This window comes from Harpia harpyja, chromosome 9, assembly GCF_026419915.1.
Source record: "Harpia harpyja isolate bHarHar1 chromosome 9, bHarHar1 primary haplotype, whole genome shotgun sequence".
NCBI classification, from domain to species: Eukaryota; Metazoa; Chordata; class Aves; order Accipitriformes; family Accipitridae; genus Harpia; species Harpia harpyja.
The window spans coordinates 16,131,233-16,146,878 of record NC_068948.1 but is presented as its reverse complement, the minus strand read 5'-3'; the positions used below and the strand labels follow the sequence as shown (position 1 = coordinate 16,146,878).

At 38.6% G+C, this 15,646-nt stretch overlaps 1 long non-coding RNA gene across 1 annotated transcript in view; it reads left to right on the top strand.

Moving 5' to 3' along the window:
• The window catches only part of LOC128146332 (uncharacterized), a 45,604-nt gene that overhangs the window by 14,823 nt on the left and 15,135 nt on the right, over window positions 1–15,646 (top strand). The window contains exon 6 of the long non-coding RNA XR_008236734.1: window positions 2,176–2,383. This is a non-coding gene — a long non-coding RNA (uncharacterized LOC128146332). The remainder of the gene's footprint in view (window positions 1–2,175; window positions 2,384–15,646) is intronic.

Sequence of the window (15,646 nt, the reverse complement as noted above, 5' to 3'; positions counted from 1 at the left end):
ATCTCAAGTAACTGGACTTGTAATTCAGAGCTGTGTTTCACAATTTACATTATCTGTTTGCATTCTGCAGCTCATTAACTCAAGTGATAGGCAATACAACATTAGCACCTGAACTGAAGAGTGTAATGTTTCTGATGTAAAGATCGAGGGAGAGCATTTGAAGTTAAACATAACTAGTTTTTATTGCATGGAACTAGTTTTTATTGTGTGGTTTTGTTAGTTTCTTTAACGTTTTATCAGTGTCTTTTCAATAAAAATTGTACAGCTGAGTTAGTTCAGGTTCTACAGTGTCTCTTAATTTGGTTAGACAGAAAGTAGATTTAAACATGTCGTGTTTATTTTTTTATGCACCCTGTAACAGAGGCTGTACAGTGTTATTTTCAGTCTTATCTTTTAAGCTTTCATAAAAGGACCTAAAGTTGTAGTAATTTTAAAGGACACACTATGGTAGATGAACTTTTCAAGTGAGAGGAAGATAGCTTTTACTGTAATTCTCTTGATAATCCTTAATAATGGAGCAACACATAAAAGGCTTCTAGCAAAATGGGCAAACCTTCCTTAAAGTTACAAAACATTTCTTTAGAAGAACATTTACTAACTCTTACATAAACTCTAAAATTTCTGTTCTTTATATTGGGTGTCTACTTTGAGGTTGACTTAGTTTTTGATCTTTTACCTTTCTTCATCCTCTTTGCTTAAGCTTTTACACTGTGTTTTTATCTGTACTTCTGGTATTCTCTCATCTCTGATTGTTTTATGTTTTCAGGAGTCTAGAAGTTTTAGAATATTTCTTTAAGATCAACTTTATTCTCACTACTATCTGTCCATACACTTTTTTCTTAGTTTTAAAGAATTGTTTCAAAGTAGTACTCCCTTTGTAACATTTTCTTCTTGCTAATTAGTGTGAAGAAATTTATTAATTCTTTCTGTCCTTAACATTTCAGATCATGGCCATGACAAATGGGTAAAGAACAAAGGCTGGATTAAAAAAATCCCAAACCCAAATAATATCATCCTCTATAAATACAGCCTTCTAAAATGAAAGTTTACTTTCTGAGAAGAATCTTGAACATGGTTTTTTAGTTTTCAGTTATCCTTCAGGAAAAAGACCAAACTGACATTTAATTTGACCCTACCATGTTATGATAACATGCTGCTAAATTTCTTAAACTAAGCAGGGAAAGGTCACATCAGTTTTGGAGGGGATACATGTGGTACCAGATTTCAGATGTCATGGTTTTGATTCTTAAGATGTTATTTTTCATTGTGCTGTTTGAAACTACTTTTGGATATAACCGAGGACATTGGCTGTTAGAGCTCTTGATAGTCTTCCCATAGTAAGGGTCTTGTGCGCTGCTGACACAGTGTGAATGGCAAGAAAAGCTATTGGGCTAAGGTGGCTTAAGTCACTTCATGCATTAATACAATTGAGTAATACAGCTGTGTGAGCCCTTATACAGAGCATCCTTCATCCATGGCAGAAGCAGCTGAGCTTCAGCTATAAAGTAAATGACCTTGATATCTGATGCATAATTGGGGTGCGAAGTAGGCAGGGCAGGTGTTATAGAGCTAGCTTACTTAAGTGGTGGTTAAAAAGCTGTGAGATTCACCTAGTAGTAAACATAACTAGAAATGCAAAAGTAATGCTTTATATTTTTTCCTCAACTAGTGAAGTGGTAGACTGGTGTCTCTAATAAAGGTGCTCATTTAATACTAGGCAAAATTGAAAGTTTGACCTCTTAACTTTTATGGAGAAGTGTTAGTTTCTTAATGTTTGGGAGCTGCACTATTAAATACTGCTGACTACTGCTTATGCCAGTTTTCTAGAAATTAGAAGTTTCTCCTGGGAACAGTCCCAGGGAATGTCAAGTATAAGGTTTCTGTCCAAACAACTGCTGTGGTACTGTTTAAAGTGGCGTGGGTAGTGTGGTCATGACTGATCTTTTGTTCTTTGGGTTTATGTGTGCAACAGCTTTCAATAGCTTCCTGGGCACTTTGCTGCACATGGTCTTTATTCTTCAGAAATCTGATTCACACCAATATTGTAGCAAAGCCTTATACTCAAATAATTCTCCCCCAAACAGGAAGCCATTTCTTTGCATTCCTCACTTGAGGAAAGCTATGGGCTAATGCCACGTGGTTTTCTTCTGAAGATCTTTTCATGTTCTGTTTCAGGCTCTGGCTGACATGGGCAGCATTGGGCTTTCTGCTGCAAGTTGCTGACCTAGACTTCTGGGAAGCACCTTTATGTTCAAGTACTGACTTCCTACCCAGCCAGAGAGGGGTGCCTGACAGGTGCTGGACCTCCAAGTTAAAGCAGTGTCTATATACTCAAGGTTACACTTTAAATTGAACCTGGAAACAGTCAGCAGTACAGCCTGAGGTATGGTATAAATGCGTTTTGTATGCAGCATTATGAAATAAATGTTTATTTTCTGTATCATCTGATCCATCTGAATAGATCCCCAATTAATTTCCTTTACTTACTCTGCATATGACTAGGCAATAATTATAAATCCACATTGGCAAGGATTTTTTTCTTTCTTTCTTTCTCCCCCACCCCGCCCCTGTTGTTGAGCACACATTCAAAGACCATCATCTAGTCTTGCTTTTGGGACATGCAGCATCATGCAAAAATCCAGACAAATCCCTTGATTCAAGCTAATTAAGCAGCTGGCACATCCTCTCAACAAAAGCATGTTTATTGGAGATGTAGGGTGTTTCAGATAGCAATGTTGGGGCTTGTTCTGATGTAAAAAGAGGTTGAAAAGTGAGCAGTATTGATAGTCATAGAAGTTTGGGGAGAAAAATAATGAGGTTAAAAACTTCAGAATGGGAAGGTGGCTCTAAACTAGATGGAAGATGTCTGTGCAAATTTACTGAACCAATATGAGTTTTGTTTTGACTTTACCATGTGCATGAAAACTAATTTTATTTCTTTCACTTTGCTGCACTGGGGAAATCACTGTGCTGTTGTGAGATGTTGTGAAAGATGGAAAGTAATGTCTGTGGTAAAGGAGGCCCAGTGATGGTTTGAGGGTTTCTCATAGAATTCATGCTGCTTTTCCTTTTTTTTTTTTTTTTTTTAGATACAGGTTAAATTAATGGGTTTCAAATAGAGAAATTACAGGGTTTGAGGAGGGCTTTTTGGTTCGCTTTTTTTTTTTTTAATGAACCTAGTCTGACACCCAGTAGAGTCTACTGGGGTCTAGATGGCACTGAGCTTCAGTCGTATTCAACCTTAGAAGAGGCCATTGAGCCCAAAAGAAATTCTTCTGTGTGCAAAGAGAAATTTTGTCTCAGTACAGATTCTATTTCTGTGTACAAAGACAAATTTTGTCTCAGTACAGATTCTACAAGCAGTACGTAATAGAGGAGTGCCCATAACGTGCTTTCTGGACCTACAATATCATTCAAAGGATTCAGAAAACCCTTTTAACAGAGCAGTCCTTGAAAGGACACCTTATCATGTTAATGGATGCTCACTGATGCTTCCTGTAAAAAAATAAGCTGGAAATGGAGATAACCAGAAGTTCTATGGCAAATGCCATTAGAAACCTTTCAGGAGCTGTCCAGAACTGGGAGCAAGTGCTGTGTATTTTTCTCTTATTTCAGATGTATCAAATCTTTCATCCAAAAGCCTTGCTCAGCAATATAATTAATTAAAATAGTCTGTGAAATATGAGTGAAAATCTTAGCAAACTGACTGTCTCCAGCCCTTCCAGCTCACCCACACTGACCAGTCTGGCTTTACTCCAAGAGCCTCTACAATTCATAAACTTTAAGAAGCATTAAACACATTGATCACGTTAACCAAGAGAATAAAAGTTGCTGCCTCCTACCATTAGGTTCAGAGAAGGCAGTCAATAGGGTTCTTTGGGACTATCATTTTGTAGTAGTGGAGAAATTTAATTTCAGACATCAGTTTATAACCTCTGCCCAACTGTTCTACAATTTTCCATATGCTTTATTTGAATGCCACCCATCAGAAGCTGCCCAAGGCAAGGATGTCCTTTGCCTTTGACTTTTTCCTTTCCTTTCTCTGTTCGGTACATTTGCAGTAGCTGTTAGTTAGGATACACCCAAGCGTAGCATGGAGCAAAGGACTGTTCCTTCTGCAGTTGGCAGTCTTAATGAGTCAGGGAAATACGGCTCATACTACTTGCTAAAAAATCCTCACCCCCAGCAAGCCCTGCTGATCAGCGCTGGTTTTGTTAAGGGAAATTCCCCCTTCATGTCAGATGTGACTACGTTGCTCCCTAACTCAGTCTCGCTGGTTGAGATCACAAACATACATCAAACAAGTGAGGATGAGGGGCTGAGTCTGTTGGTCACACTTCTAAGTCTAGTTACATCAGGTAAGTAACCTTTGATAAGGAGTAATGACCACAGCCGATGGCAAGGACACTTTCACCTGGTTTCAGCATTCACTAAGGACGTAGGTATATATATATATATATAATATCATGAGTTACAACTTCAGACCAAAGGTCCTGTCCGTTCCAGTAGTTAGTGCACAGTAGTAGATGCTTAGGGGAGACAGAAAGGCAGTATGTATCTCCTTTTGTTAACCCTTCCCGCAGTTTGCATTTTATGGATTGTGGTATGTTATGTCTAGTTAATATCTTAAAGCCTACAGAATTTTAACTGGTTTTGATGTATACATCACCAAAGAAAAGAGGACACCAGAAGGTACTGTTTCAAGTGCTGCAATTTTTCAGGTCAGTGATTCCTTCTGAGGAGATTAAAATGTCTCAGTGTACAATTCTCGCTCAATTTAACCAGGTTAACAGTACTAAATCTGCAGTCTCTTTTAGATAACTTCATGATCCTCTGTAATGGCATCTCTTTTTTTTTTAACATAGTTTCAGCACACTGGTAAATGTCGATGATTGTCCTTGAAAGTGCTGTCATAACTACCCACAGCAATTCTGTTGCATGCTCAGGGATTGTAAATCAGCTTGAGGTTAAGATACAGTTTTCATTTCTTTTATATCATGCAGGTTTTGTGAAGGTGTTTTTGGAGAAATTTATTTAGAAACTAAGTTGGTCACTGCCTGACTGTCTCGCTTGGTACCTTTAACAGGGAGGCAGTCTCTTTCTTCTCTCTGCATTGGTGTTCAACACATTAAGCTCTGAGCAACACTTTTGCCCTGTGTGCTGACGTGATGCAAAGAAAACGCAGTAATAGTTGTAAATTTACAAGGCGACTGTGATTCTGCTATACCTTTGAGGATAGATTGTAAAAGGCTAAATATCTGTCTCTGAATTAAGAGTACAGGACATAGCTGTTTTGCTCGGTGTAGCTGGGATGTTTTGTGAGTTTATTGCCTGTAGCAACAAAACCTGCGGAAAGTCACAGATGAAGCCAGAATGAATGGTAACCTGTTGGAAGCAATCTACAGAATCAATATTGCTGGTGACAGTTTTGTAAACTGTAGGGTGTGTATATCTATATCCTAGCTTTACTAAATAATCAATCTATTGACTGCCACTCTAGACTTACTCTGTATTCAAGGCAGTAATGCTTGCGCCTGAGATACAATTAGTGTCTGGTATTTGGATGAATATGGGGGGAAATATATTGATTAGGACTTTTCCCTTGCTTTCATAAGAAGGGTAAAGGAAGCATTTTTTTAATCTGTTGAACACTTGCAATGAAATATATTTAGCTTCTTGTTAGACAAAATACGTGATACTCTCTGATTCCAACACAATGATTTCTAACTGTCTCAAGACTACCAAATAAACCCACACTGATTTAAAAAAAAAAAAGAGACAAATAGATAGCTCTGGCTCTAAATACAAATAAATATTTATACTTTTAGAATTAGCTTTTGTATGTTGACTGCTTGATTCAAGTTGCTACTTAGATTTACACACTTTGAAATTTCTACAAAGTTCAGAATTAGCTTAGAAGTGACTGTATTACTTGAGTGACTCAAAACATGGAGAAAACATGCAGATTTTCTCTGCTTCCAAGAGAATGAGGGGGGAAAAATCATGAATGGCATGGAAACCAACTTCATGGGTTTTTTTTTCTTCTTTTCTTTTCCCCCTGTAACCAACTTTTTAAAAAGTTTATTTTCAAATGGGTCCAATGAGGTTTAAAATAGGTTTATTTCTTTTATTATTTCTTTATAAAGTAAAGAATTCCTGTAAGATTTATTTGTCACAGACATTTCTTTTTCTTTTGTATTAGAATTTGAGGGGGTCTGGAGCAGAGTGTGAAAGCTGGAAAATTAAAGAATTGGTGCCAGCATGAGCATAACAAAAACGAAGACGGAGTATGCCAAAGGGAATAAGTGATTTAAAATCTGAATTTTATGGATTTCTTTGACTCATATCTGTGCGTAAAATATCTAAGCATATCTTTGGGTAATATTTGAGAGAAAGGTATTTGTTAAAGTCTTAAATGTGAAAGTATATCACCTGTAAATCAAGCAGGAAAACCAGGGAAGAATAGGCTTAACATAAAAAATCTTTGGTTTGAATCAAATAGATAACAGAACTTAAAACATGTCAGGCCTTCTTTATAGACGTCCTAGAGCACTGAAAATGTCTCTGTGGACTTTTTCCAGAATTCATTCAATACTCTTGTATAAACTTCCATGTTTCTTACGTAACCATATAGCTCTAAATGAGAAATGTTCAGACCTCATTTTTTGTAGTCTGTATGGACTGTATATTAGTTTGAATAGTGAAGAACTGTTTTTTTTTCAGATCAAGCTAGAACTTACAATTGAAAAGCAAACTATGTAAAACTAGTTGACATAAGTTTTCGTAGGAAATGTGGCAGTTTGATTTATGGGTCACAGTCAGGTCTTTACCCCTCCTTTTTTCCCCTCTCATTTTCTGGGGCAATTTCTTGATATTTTGTATTCCAAATAACTTCAGTTGTTAGCAGTTATCTAGAAGAGTCCTAAAAATAAGAAAGAGTCAGGAAGGTCAGTAAGAGCAGCAGCATTTAATCAGAGGAATGGTGCTTGGAATCACTTCAGTTCACCAAGCATCACTTGCTTGTTGGGTATTTGAATAACAGGGACCAAGAAAGAGGAGCTTAAAACAGACTTACAGTGCCCTTTCCCATCCTTCAAAAAGAATGAGCAGAGAATGGAGTTGGCAGTCAGAGGATCTCACTGTTGATGACCTGGATGTGGAGGATGCCTGAACATGCAGCACTGCAAGGTCCAAGATCTAGTGTATGCCCAACTCCTTGAAGCCTTCTTCCTTTCCAACCCGTTATTGTCCCAGATCTTTCATGCCTTTTCTTTATAACTTCTGATTCACCTCCCCTCAGTGAAGACAGAGTTAACTCATACTCTTAAGTTGTTCTAAATAGATTTTTGAAGACTTACGTTTTTTGAGATAGCTAGAATAGTCCCTCTGACTTCTGCAGATCTACTGTTTGTTCTCTGTGGTGCTTCTCCAAGTCCCTCATGCTTAAGAGAAGGAAGATCTTTATCGATGGCTTTTTTTAATGACAGAAGTTCGTAAGTACAGTATATGTATGCCCTTTAATTTTTTTATTGCCTGGTTATAAATCTAGACTGAATGGTGAATGAAGCACTTCAGAAGTTTGTATGGCTCTATAAATTAAAATTGAAATTTCTTTCAAGGCACGGAGAATGCAGTGATGGTTGTCAGTTTTGTGTTTGAAAAGAGTTTACATCTGTTAGTAAATTTAAATGATGAGTTAAATGGTTTTTAAATGATAGAGTGTGAGGGCATATCCTTTACATAATTACTTTAAATGCTTTTTATAGCTTCAGGATTTATGTTGGTAATCACATTGCTACCTGACAGTCTGCATGCTGTAATCCTGCCTTCCTGATGGCTTTCACCTTGTTGAAGGGGGCATTCATTTGATCTCCCTTTAATTGGTAAAGATAACTTCAGTAAAGAACAGTGCTCTAGTAAGTTTGAAGTAGTTTGAACAACGTGCTAACATGTATAAGCAATGGGTGTTTTCCTGAAACAACTTACTGACTTTCAGTTTTTATTCGCAAAGTAGGAGTTCTAATAGGATGCTAAGCAATACTTGGGCTAGATTTCACAATATATCATTTTTAGATTTAATGATAGTTCCTTAAAGAGGGGGGATAGGATGTCATTTCCTGATATGAAAGTATAGTAATTGATTAAAGGGTGCTAGATGGACACAACTATCTTTTTGTTTTCCACTCATTTAAATCCTTGCATAATAAGTAAATATATGAATGCTGTTTGTGTTGTATGAATGAAAATTATCCAGCTAGGTCTTTCAAAGTGTTGTAGGGCCCTGGAAAATTCTGCAGCCAACCTGGATCACCATCTCTGCAGGTTGTCTTATTCCAAGGAACATAAAACCACTTGGCTTTAGCTATATAAAGCTGTTTTTATTTTTATGTAGTCACCTGAGCGAGCCCCATGCCCAGAAGTGCAGATTGCTCTTCACCTAGCCTGACTGCAGGATATGGTAATTGGACTCCAGGGAGTGATGTCGGGAGAGGTGCAGAGCTTCCTCCTGGCTGTGCTGGGTTTTTTCCTTAGCAGTGGGCAGGCAATGCTGCTTTTCATAGCTGAGTGACAGTCTTGTTAGAAGGTCTTAAAGGAGCTACAAAACTGAGCTCTTCCAGCTAATAGCTTTGAAAAGCAGTTCAGATGATGGGCATTATACACCATTTCCATCTTTGCTTTTTTTACTCCCTAAACCAAGAGAGAGGTAAAAGGCAGTACATTTTAAGAATCAGAGAAACCTTTTATTTCTTAGGATAGCTCCCATACAAAGTTTGAAACAGCAAGATGGGCTCTCACAGGTGACCTCTGGCAAAATGAGATGGTTCATGTCTCGCCCTTCTGTTGATGGCTAGTCCCCTCGGAGTAGGCGCCAGATCAGCATGTGTACCCATGCTTCTGGCACCTCGCTTAGCAGCTTGGTGCGTTACTGAATCAGCATGATCGCTGAATCATGACTGAATCAGTGTGACGTACAGCAGCACCACCTTTTACACTCCTGGAACGTATTTGAATTTTCCAGAAATTTGTATATTTATCTGCTCTGAAACAAATATGCTTTTAACATCTATCTCAGCTATTGTAAAAGGTTTCTTCTTTTAGGTACCCAGATACATTACTTATGTATCATGCTTGCTACTGTAAATTATTATTTCTGTAAGATTGTGATATGTTTCGTGCTGTACAGAGTGTGATTCTTCTATTACTTTTATATTGGGTCTTTGTCCCATGCTTGATGGGCTAATGTGTATGTTTACAATGATATGCAAGAGTCTGTCACTACTGGCATATTTAAAAAGATGGGGCTGAAATGGACTGACTACCCTCTAATCAACCCTGGTCAGTAATTTAAATATTTTCCATTAAGGTGAGCTGATTCTGGGCAAATTTGCTCTACTTTTCTTCCTTCCAAGTAGCCCTGCTGTTAGGTTTGGAAAGTCCTATACTGTAAAGTTGGCACCCTGGAAAAATAAAGACAAAAACCACAAGAAGAAGTTCAAAAGATATACAGACTAAGAATGAAGTTTTCAAGCTACGTTCCAAGGCAAGGACTTTTCATCTTTATACCTTTGAATTGTGAATCAAGGCAGTAAAAGTTACTACTAGGTTAAAGTTTAAATGGCATAGAAAAGGTAGAAAAAAGATTAAACATATTCTGTCTGGACAGTGGAACAAAGACTTTGAATCCTTATCTATGCACCTGTCTATTGAGTATCTAAGTTCCAGGAGTCCCACAGAGGACATGCAATGAGCACTCTTATTGTTCCTATTAAGAACTGAAGTAATTGAAAGGAAAAGTAAGGTAAGGAGAATCAGAAATCAGATGTGACTGCCTGTATGGTTAAAAAATAATTTAAAGGGAAAGTGACTATCAAGCAGTTCATATTATGGAAATCTGACCATTGAAGGTAGAATAAAAAAATCTATTATTCTTTGAAAGAGTTTTTCCTCTCGAAGTAAGACTTAAATATTGGAAAACCAGTAATTTTCACAAAGTGCCTTACTGGCCACTTGTAAAGGAGCGATTCAAATGCATGAGTTTTGATTCTTTGAATTTATGTCTGATGGCTGGATCTGAGCCATGGCGAATTTTTATTTTGTTTTATTTTTCCTGTAGAGATGTCTGTTTTGTAGCTTTTTTTAAGTTTGAAAATTATACAGGTCTAAGCAAGCATGTTAAAATGACGTGCTCTGTTTACTTTGGCTTCCTGTTCAATATAGACATCTAATTCAAAATTGATGTGACACATCTATGTTGCTAAGAGGGTAATAATTATAATTTTAATGTTTTATATTCTGAGTTAGTAAATTGTGGTATCTCCCCAAATCTGTGGTTTGGGGTTTTTTAAGCTGTCCTTTCAGTTCATTAAATTGGTAACTGCAGTGTATTTTATGGAAGGTGGGTTACTAGCTTATACATGTTAAAGAAATATATAACTTTTTCTTAATTAGATAAAGACTGAAATCAGATTTGCTTTAAATTGTAATCCATGCAGAACTTCTAAATTCTAGATCAGCACTATAGCTTCCCTTTCATTACGTCATTGGATATGTGGGAGGAAGAAGAATAGGTAATAATTACATTCTGGTGAAAAGAAAAAAAGAACTTGCCAAAGAGAGAGGAAAATGCTTTTAAAAATAGATTTTAATGTATAGCTTGTATTTAATATAGATATTCTGTGCTCAGCAGATGCTCAGCAACTTGGAAAATTATCTATTGTCATGGCACTCACTATGATTTATGAGATATCCAGGAATATATTGTGTCTAGGTTTGATGTGAAGTATTACAGGTTGTATCATTATCAGATGGTAAGATTTTATTTGTGTTAAATATCTCAAATGCACAAGTCAAGTTTGCATCTACCTTTTATATGTCTGTCACAGATGTATTTCCTTTTTAATTTGAGACCATGGAACTTACCCACTCTGAAGCTGAATTCTGGCTTTACCATCCATATTTCTTACTGAGATTCTCACACTGCATCCAAAACAATTTGCAATGTCACTTCTCTGGGACCAGTGAATCCAGCAGATGTTTTCTGCAACATTAGGACAGGCTTCTTAAAATCAGACAGGCTTAATTAGTCAGTCAGAAGAGGTCTTTACTGTCTATGCTGACATTATTTGCATGTCTGACCCAAAGCACAGTTTGCCCATGCAGTGGTGGCACATTTCTTACTCCAGCATGTTGATGCTTCAGTTTGCTTCACACTCTAGACAAGCTGTTCTCATGTACTTGTTTCCCTTGACTTCCAGTACTTGACCAGTAGTGTCTTAACATTAGTTTTCAGGTTTATCTTCAAGTAACTATTAATTCGTTGTTCTTTACACTTTCACATAATGATCTGATGTGAACAGCAAATATCCCAACTTGCAGAGAAGAAATTAACCCTAATGCTGTTAACTATTCAAAATACAGAAGTGTGCACATACTTTGATTTTTGTGTGTAGCCTTTCAAAGTAACATGTTCTCCACACATCTCATCTTTGAAAAAGTTGCTGGCCAAGATCATTCCTCCAATGATCAAGGATGGCCTAGTTACCTCTTAGAATAAAACCTTGTTATGTGTTTAGGACTTTAAACACGAATCACTACCGATGAGGTGATTGCGTACAGAAATGTTGTATGCTGCAGGAATACTGGATTTGCTGTGTGTATTCAAACCACCAGGACAAAAATGTATCTAAGCATGTCTGGCATTTCCTGGGATCTATTATCTGGATACCTGGAAATCTTGGCTGAATCTAGAATACAAGATGACTTTGTTTTTCTGTCTGAAGAAACATATACACGAGAAATTCCAGATACGTGATAGCCTGTTTTATGAGGTTAACACTCTGCTGACAATCTACTTTCCCAGCCAAGAAATTAGCCTGTTTAATTTTAGACCTCTGTGTAAAACTGAATAGGTAAACAGAATATGCTCTTTCAAAAACATCACATAATGTCTCTGTGTTTGGTATGCTTTGACACTTACTGGATAGCATCCTGTATGTGGGTTGTTCACATGGGGTTGTTTGGGTTTTTTTTATCTTGAGTGTAAACTACAGCTCAGTATGATAGACGTTAGCACTGGTACGAGTGTATCAGGGTAGCTACCCCAATGTAAAGCTTATATATCCATGCTCTACAGATTGTTAGTCAGTGGATTGCAGTTTAGCATCAGTGCATTGACAGTTAGTATCAGTGCATTGACAGTTCCCATGGCATTACAAATTCCTCCAGATCAGCTGCGAGCACAGAGCAGGTTACCATCTCACAAGGGGTTAACTCATGCAATGAGCCTTTTGCTTGGTATCCCAGACTGCATTTCATCATATCTGCTCACTCGCACTGTGCTGTAAGGTGCCAGTCCTGTTGCATAATGGTAAGCAGCTCACTTAAGATGTCACCTTTTGAGGAAACCATCATACTCGTTCGTCCTGCTCTGCTCATCCCCATTAGCCTGAGAAATGTGTTCAAAAGCCACATACTCTTTCTTATAGTTGCCTCTGCTTCGTCAGTGGAGCTGTGCTGGTGTTGAGCTGTTGGAGGCCAGTTTGTTTGGGGTTATGGTGGTTTGCATGGAGCTGAGGAAGAACCTGGTGCCCCAGGGTGGGTAATACCATGAGAACATCAAGGGCAATTAATGATCTGGACGCATTAATAGTGAGAAGAGGATAAGAAGAAACTGATGCAAAGAGCTGTGGGCTTTCTGACAGATGCACAGGCTGAAGATTGCAGTTACATGATCCTTGTGAGGTTTTCCTCTTAAAAATTCTTTGAACGATATTGATCCACTGGAGTGATTTGATGCCGGTACAGTGCTTTGCATCATGTTACTGCAATGATTTTTATGTTGTGCTGAATATCCTAAAATGTGCACTAAAAGTTTTTTAGTATGAATTTCTGTCTGAATTCTCTCTTAAAGTAGTTTAAGAGTATGTATTTGTATAACTTCATCCATAAACCTACATCATTGTAAATGTTTTTAAAAAGGCTTCAGTACAGAAATTGCAGTACTCTGTTAGGTTAAATGTTTATTTGTGATCATAATATTAAAACATCTTGGTTCTCCATTCTAGGAAGACACATACCATGATTACAGAGAAATCAAACAAAAATGTATTTTTCATAGAGTATTTCTAATTAACCTATGTGTGCCTGTGACAGAAAAGTGGATTTCCATTAAAAACAAGCTTCAGAAGAAGTAGAACTGGCTTTTGAAAGTGATTGATATGAGAGAATCACTTCAGTTCTGTATAAGTATTCATTTTCATTTTAAGAGGATTTTTTTCAGATCAAAATATCTTATAAAATATCTTTTTATCTCAAGATTTCAACACAGGGCTGTTTATATTATAAACACAATGCAGCTGAATTGATAAATTTCACTGTTAATGCATATTCCATACACAATGTGTAGAAGTTAAAGATGAAAAAGTCTGAATAGATATTTTACCCAGCCAGTTGAAATTTCTTTTCTGTAGTATATCCTACATGCTATTCTCCTGTAATCTTGCCAGATTTTAGATGAGCATAGTCATCTGCGATGTCCCTTAGGATAAATGTCCCGTGCAAAGCATTTAGATGATGCTAAGACAAAATTGAATGGTACTCTACTTATAAACGGTGCCAAGAATAGTCTTAGGAGCCAGTGTGTAGCTGGAGTGCTGACTTTGGATGATATGTGAAACTAAACTCTTTAACACATGTGATAACTATAGATTTGAGGCTGCTTCATGTACAGAAGAGGTTACACCTCCTCACAGGCCTGACTTGTTAGTCAGCTTTGGAAATTACATTATTACCAATATTCCACATGAAATTCAGTTGGGATAAAATATTAATGCCTCTATGCAAACGCATGTAGCATGGGGAATAAATGAGGAGTTAGAGAAGTGGGCACGCCTGCAGGGCTCTGATCATACTGGCGTCGCAGAGACATGGTGGGATGGCTCCTGTGGGTGGAGTGGAGTGGAATGGAAAGATACAGGCTGTTTAGGAAGGACAGGCAGGGAAGACAAGGAGGGGGTTTCACCCTCTATGTCAATGACCAGCTGGAGTGTGCGGAGCTCCGCCTGGGAATGGATGAGGAGCCAACCAAGAGCCTATGGGTCAGGATTAAAGGGAGGGCAGGGACAGGTGACATTATAGTGGGGGTCTGCTACAGGCCACCTGACCAGGAAGACTGAGCGGATGAAGACCTCTATAGACACATAGGAGCGGCCTCACATTCACAAGCCCTGGTCCTCATAGGGTACCTCAACCATCCCCCTATCTGTTGGAGGAACAACACAGCAGGGAATAAGCAATCCAGGAGGTTCCTGGAATGTGTTGATGACAACTTCCTTCTCCAAGTGAGAGAGGAGCCAACAAGGAGAGGTGCTATGCAGGACCTTGTTCTCACCAACAAGGAGAGGCTGGTAGGGAATGTGAAGCTCAATGGCAGCCTTGGCTGCAGTGACCATGAAATGGTGGAGTTCAAGGGCAGTGAGGAGGGCACACAGCAAGCTCCCTACCCTGGACTTCAGGAGAGCAGACTTTGGCATCTTCAGGGATCTGCTTGGTAGAGTACCATGGGATAAAGCCCTGGAGGGAAGAGGGGCCCAAGAAAGCTGGTTAATATTCAAGGATCACGTCCCCCAAGCTCAGGAGCGATGGATCCCAACAAAGAGGAAGTCAGGCAAAAACACCAGCAGGCCTGCATGGATGAACAAGCAGCTCCTGGACAAACTCAAACACAAAAAGGAAGCCTACAGAGGGTGGAAGCAAGGACAGGTAGCCTGGGGGGAATACAGGGAAGTTGTCCAAGCAGCCAGTGATCAGGTTAGGAAAGCTAAAGCTCTGATAGAATTAAATCTGGCCAAGGACATCAAGGGCAACAAGAAAAGCTTCTATAGGTACATCAGTGATAAAAGGAAGACTAGGGAAAATGTGGGCCCTCTCTGGAAGGAAACAGGAGACCTGGTTACCTGGGACACGGGGAAGGCTAAGGTACTCAACGACTTTTTTGCCTCAGTCTTCACTGGCAAGTGCTCCAGCCACACCACCCAAGTCACAGAAGGCAAAGGCAGGGACTAGGAGAATGAAGAACCGCCCACCGTAGGAGAAGATCAGGTTCGAGACCATCAAAGGAACCTGAAGGTGCACAAGTCCATGGGACCTGATGAGATGCATCTGTGGGTCCTGAGGGAACTGATGGATGAAGTGGCTAAGCCACTACCCATCATATTTGAGAAGTCGTGGCAGTCCAGGGAAGTTCCCACTGACTGGAAAAGGGGAAACATAACTCCCATTTTTAAGAAGGGAAAAAAGGAAGACCCAGGGAACTACAGGCCAGTCAGTCTTATCCCTGTGCCCGGCAAGATCATGGAGCAGATAATCCTGGAAACTATGCTAAGGCACATGGAAAATCAGGAGGTGGTTACACTCATTTGTGGAATATAGTATGCCACCTCCTGCTTTAAGAAAGAGTGTGTATGCCTTGTCTTTCTAGCCTGAATTTCTTTCACAAACTAAATTGGAGCTAGCAGATTAGGTTGTTGTCCTCTAGTGACTTTAATATGTCTCCTGAGCAGAGTAGTTTTGCCCTATGTACCATAATGAACATAGTGTAATTAACCATTGGAACATCTTGCCCCAGTAGGTTCTCTGTCACTTGAAG